This window comes from Macrobrachium nipponense, chromosome 24, assembly GCF_015104395.2.
Source record: "Macrobrachium nipponense isolate FS-2020 chromosome 24, ASM1510439v2, whole genome shotgun sequence".
NCBI lineage: Eukaryota > Metazoa > Arthropoda > Malacostraca > Decapoda > Palaemonidae > Macrobrachium > Macrobrachium nipponense.
This window is the reverse complement of record NC_061091.1, coordinates 12,553,546-12,559,208: the sequence shown is the minus strand read 5'-3', so window position 1 is coordinate 12,559,208 and position 5,663 is coordinate 12,553,546. Positions and strand designations below refer to the sequence as shown.

The 5,663-nt window shown below is 48.5% G+C and overlaps 1 long non-coding RNA gene across 4 annotated transcripts in view; it reads left to right on the top strand.

Moving 5' to 3' along the window:
• Window positions 1–244: 244 nt before the first annotated feature.
• Window positions 245–5,663, top strand: part of LOC135205446 (uncharacterized) — a 28,678-nt gene continuing 23,259 nt past the window's right edge. Inside the window, exon 1 of one of the 4 annotated variants that reach the window (XR_010312540.1) lies at window positions 245–448. This is a non-coding gene — a long non-coding RNA (uncharacterized LOC135205446). Of the gene's footprint in view, window positions 449–740; window positions 983–5,663 lie in introns of those variants that run through there. The other 3 variants (XR_010312537.1, XR_010312539.1, XR_010312538.1) reach the window with 3 other exon arrangements.

Genomic DNA, 5,663 nt, shown 5'->3' with positions numbered 1-5,663 from the left:
AAATGTCATACAACTAGTATTTAATTTTGCAAAAAATATACGGCTTTATTTTCTGTATTTTTGAATAAAAATTATAAATTTTTCGTTATACTCTTCTACAAAAGCTTAGTTGATTGATTTCGATCCCCGCCCCCCTAATTTATTTCTTCAGAATATCATATCAATAGGTTTTAGTACCAATTTAATGATGGCTAAGTTACTATAATTGGGCTACTTTTGAAGCTACTGCCGCGACTTTTGAGGCTTTTCACCGCGGTTTGGATGTCTAAGTTATTTGGCAACCCTGCTCCCCACTCTCGATCTTCCTTCCTTTAACATCACTTGGACACGAGGTGTTTCCGTGGTTTCATTGTTTTATTTATGAACTGGAACATAAAACTTATATGGCATCATGAGGTAGCGAGCCATGGATACATCTAGTGTCCTTTTTTTGGACGAACTTACTGTGGTAAGCAGATAAACTCTGGTATATATTCACTGCACAAGGTAGGCTATTACCTAGTATTTGACTTTTCTCTCTCGATGACTTTCGACTACTGCAATATAAATACAATCTGCATTCTAGGTAGGAGTTGTGAGCAAAATGTTAGGTCAGGTGCAATATAAAGAAAGACTGGTTTAGCCTACTACATTGAATTTTAGTAGGAATTCTTGTCAACCAATGCTTAACAGAGTCGAAGAGGTAGGTAGCTAGGTATATAAGCTAGCCTAAGTCAAAGAACTCCCAGTGCAGACAAGCACCTCAGCGGTGTGGTTGGTATGGTATTAGCGTCTCACCTCGGTGGTCGCGGGTTCGATTCTCGGCCATTCCATTGAGGAGTGAGAGATGTGTATTTCTGGTGATAGAAGTTCACTCTCGACGTGGTTCGGAAGTCACGTAAAGCCGTTGGTCCCGTTGCTGAATAACCAATGGTTCCATGCAACGTAAAAGCTCCATACAAACAAATCCCAGTGCAGCCTACCTATACCCAGCAGTATTCAGGTAAGGCAAACAGCATATAAAAAGTTATCAACAAGCAAAGAAAGGGCAAACACATCAAACAAGTAAACCTAAGAAGAGTAAACTTACGTACTGCAGGTGCGTAGAAACCCAAGAATGCTGTAGCCTACTAAATACTAGGCTATAGCTACTATACCCACCTATGTGGTAAAGAGCATTATTGCAATGATTGTGACAAGGGCCTGTGTCAGGTAAGAAGGTTGCAAACATGACACCTGACTCTGTGATAAAAGCTTCAGACAAGGTACTCAAGAGTTACATTAGCGCAGACATATAGCCTAAGTTATAGGTTCATCACAACTTAGTTACAGTATACCTAGTGGTGGAGAAATAGGCAAGTTTCCACTGACAATAGTCAAAGGCATGGGACAAACCTTTTGGACCTATATGAATTAAGGTGAAAAAAGGTCGACTGACATAGGTAGTATTCTAAGGGTTACAGGTTCAAAACAGGAGCCTAACCTATTTTCATTGCATTACTAGGTTTCAGTGCTCATATATAGACACACTAAAATATTAAAAGATCATCTTTGCTCTTTCACAGGTAAAACTTTGTACAGATTAATGAAATACCATACTTGTGCCACAATGCCCTACCTACAGTTTAGCCTAACTGTACAGCACCTGCATTTTTCATGTCACTGAATTACGTCACTTAGGATATCTCAAGATTCCTACAGAGGTTCATGATACAAATATCATTAAGCAGATATTCAGTACGTAACACCAGAGAGCTGATACTGCTGAATGTATTTCTAACACTGCTATATATATTTTGCATTGCTGTTTTAAAACTAGTTATTTTGTTTTTGGCAATAATTTTAGCTCTAGTTAATGACTGAATAAATTTGATTATTCATCAGAGCTGGTAATATTGTGTTTTTGTTATAACTATAGTTGTTCCCCTCAGAGTTCCTGTACCATCAGGAGGGTGTTTTTTCAAACAGGTCAAATTTTTTTATGTACATTAAGAGTAAATGTAAATCATTACTACCCAATTTTCATTATAAAGGCAAAAATATTGTTGGTTCAGCCTTTGGCTATAGTGAAGCTGCAACAGGTGCATTTTACTTTTATGTAGAATATGTAAAGTCTAAATTCAAGTAAGTTCTACAAATTCCCAAATAAAGCATAAAAGCTGATGTTCTGCACTAAAAGCTGATGTTCTGCACTGCACACTGAAGAAAGTAATTATAGGCTTAGAAAAAAATAATTTGTTCCGATACGTAATACAAACCATCGGTCCTTTAACAATAGGAAGTAGCTAGTGGCAGCTGGAACGGTCGTAAGCTTCGAACAAGGGGAGAACGGTAGTTAACTGCTTGTCCGATCGTGCGCGCGCCGCGTGACTGGGAGGTAAACAAGTCACTTTTGCTTTCGGCTGCGGGTGTGAAGGATGTGTTCGTCATCGCTCTCTGCCCGCTTCATCGTCGTATGCTTTGTTTATATTGTGTTTTCTACTAATGGTTTGTTTGACTTGAAAATGAAACTGTAAGTACACTGTTTTCACTTTCATTACTTAATTATGAACCAACATGGAGCTATCGCCGTAGATGCGGCGATTTCCTCTCTTTTCATGAATTGAACACTTGAATTATGTCTCGGTGCCGAGGGCGGGTGCGCTCGCGCCAAGTCATGTATTTTGGGCGAAAGTGTGTAATTGAAAAATGTAAGTACTTTTTTCATTATATTTTTGCCCTGTGCTTCTTCGTACCGAGAGCGTGATGCGCTCGGCGACGAGCCTTTTATTTGGTATGATAAAATGCAATGAAGTGGATTCCGCAATTGCAGTATTCTTTTCATTTTCATTTATTTATTTGCATAAAATTTAATTTGGATCAATTTTCGCTCTTACCCGGGAATTGATCCTTACGATTATTTTCTGTGAAGTGAAATTGCAAGTGCAGTATTCTGTTTCAATTTTCATATATTTTATGATAGCATCATATTATTTGGATCAAGTTTCCGCTCTTACCCGGGAATTGATCTTTGTTCCGATACTATACAAACCCTCGGTCCTTTAACAATAGGAATAGCTAAGCGGCAGCTGGAACGGTCGTAAGCTCGAACAAGGGGAGAACGGTAGTTAACTGCTTGTCCGATCGTCGCGCGCCGCGCGACTGGGAGGTAAACAAATCACTTTGCTTTCGGCCGTGTGTGGGAAGGACGTGTTCGTCATCGCTCTGCCCGCTTTGTCGTTTGCTTTGAGTTTGAGTATTTGCCTCTCTTTCTGTATAAATCAGGAGTGACTGTAAGTACTTTTACAATTCTTATGATCTTGCAATGATGTGAATTGGAAGAAATGGAGATATCGCCGCGCCCTCAGTCGCCCGTAGATTGTGTCCGGGCTGGAGGGGCGTTAGATGTGGAGGTTTTAGGTCATTTGTTGACGTGGACCCCCACTAGGATTTGTACTCGTTGTCGGGGGCGAGAGTGCTCCGCAACGACCCTGTGTCACATGTATGAATTGGTCCGAGGCGCAGTGGGTGCTGTACGAGAGCAGGAAGAGACTTAGGCCGCCCAAGAATCATCGGAAAGTCCAGTGACTCCTTGGTAACGGACACTTCGTCCTCTTTCCTGCCCCCCGGCCAGCCCCCACGTTTCGCGCCTCCCCCTGCGGGGGGGGTAGCGGAGTCCTTTTCCTCTCTCGATCCGTCGAGTGTGGATGAGGGCGCCCGCTACCCGGACGTACAGCTGTACTCGGGGGTCTTCCGTCCGCTCTGGGGGGGGGTGTTTCTCCCCCCAGGCGCGAGGAAGCCCCTCCACCTAACCCAGACTGTTGCTTCCGCAGGTGTGCCATCAGCGAAGGACGACTTGGGACAGGTGTGGGAGTCGCTGGGACTGCAGGGAGTGCCCAGCATCCAGGGGTTGCTTCAACGGTGGCGGGGTCGGCAGTGTCACTCATGGTGCGGTGACCACTACTACTACCACAGTTACGACACCAGCATATGAGATGCCACCGCATCTGGTGTATACGCCCCGCCCCATATAATGTCGGTGACACCCACGGCGGCTATACAAAAACCCATTGCTGCCGGTGCCAAAGAGGACGGTGCCACCACCACCTGGATTCTTTGCTTTGCCGACCCGGACTTCCGCTGCCCAAAGAGTACCCCCCTGGACCTGCCGCCAGTGCCACGGATGACTGTGACTGCCGACAGGACGCCTGGCTCTCCCGTGGTACTGCCGTGCCTGCCGTACCTGTTGCCGTTCCAGCTACTCTTTCCTTTTCAGATCGGCATTCTCTTTCAGATGTTCCTGCCGTCCTGCTGTTCCCGGACCTGTTCCTGTTGTTCCTGCTGCTGGTGGTGCTGTCACAGTCTCAGGTCTTTCCGGACAGGTGCAGTCGGGCCCTGTGCTTCGGCAAACTGCCCCGGCTCCCTCCTGGATGGAAGACCTGACTCTGTTCTGCGGAGCCTGGCGAAGAAGAAGAGGAGAGGAAGAAGGTGTCGTCGTCGTCTTCATCGTCTTCTTCGTCGTCTGCTGCCTCTCCTTCCCCTTCGACTTCTAAGCTAAACAGCCGAAGAAGAAGAAGGGTGCCTCCTCCCCCCCTAAGAAGACTCCTTCGGGATCTTCTAAGGGCCCGGCTCGCACAGGCGAGCTGGGGAGCTCTTCTGCTGGTCCTCCTGTTCCTTCGGGAACGGGGCCCGTCGCTTCTTCTGCAAAGAAGAAGTCGACGGGGACCAGAGGTGCACCAGCCTCGGCTGGTGCGTCCTCACCTGGTGCTAGCGGTTCTGCCGCTAAACCAGGTTCCGTCTCGGCCGCTTCTCGTTCGCGAGAAGCACCGAGTGGACGCTCTTCCAAGAGGACCGTCTCAGCCAAAGTTTTGACGCCCGAGCTCGCTCGCCGTCAAGTCAGCGGCGCGGAGCAGAAGACTGGCGAGAGTCGTACACACGACTCTCGCCAGGCCAGTGGACGCTCTCGCAGCGATCAACTGGCTGCTCGGGCTGACGTGACGGTCGCTGACCGGCCACGGGTTTGAGGCGAGGAAGGAGTCCCCACGGCCCGCCGGTACCAGCCACGGCTGGTACCAGCGGTTTTGACGCGCCGAGAGGACGCTGGCCGGTCTCGACGTGACAGAGAGCCTAGCAGGTCACCCGTCCGCTGCTCCCGATGGGACCGGGCGGAGACGGTGACCAGCGGCAGCTCGCCTGACGCTAGAGATCGGTCTCGACGTTCTCAGCCGAGCCAATCGCCCAAGGGCGAGCGGCAAGGCTAGGCCTGCTGCTCGACCGTCACCGCGGGTTTGACGATCACAGCAGCCCTCCACGCACGCTGGTCCCTGCCAGCGAGCGAGGGGGGAGCGCAGTCTGTCTGCCTCTCCCGTACCTTCAACCTCCTCGGGGCTATACCGGGAGGAGCGAGGTACCGAGGAGCGATCACGAGAGGTGCGCCGCTCGTGACCCAGCTATGACGCCGTACGGCTCAGGCACGGTCTTAGGACCGACCAGAACGTACGCGCAAGTAGTTGGAGGCGACCGTCAGGGGTCTGTCGCTGTTCCTCCTTCTGAAGGAGGAGTATCGAGGGATATGCTCTTGCTGGAGGGACTGGACGGTCCTACTCCACAAGCGCTAACGCCCTGAGATACAGAGGAGGGACTTTCGCGGAGTCATTAAGCTGATGCGTACTGCATAAAGTGACCTTGCGGAAGGATCGTCGCTA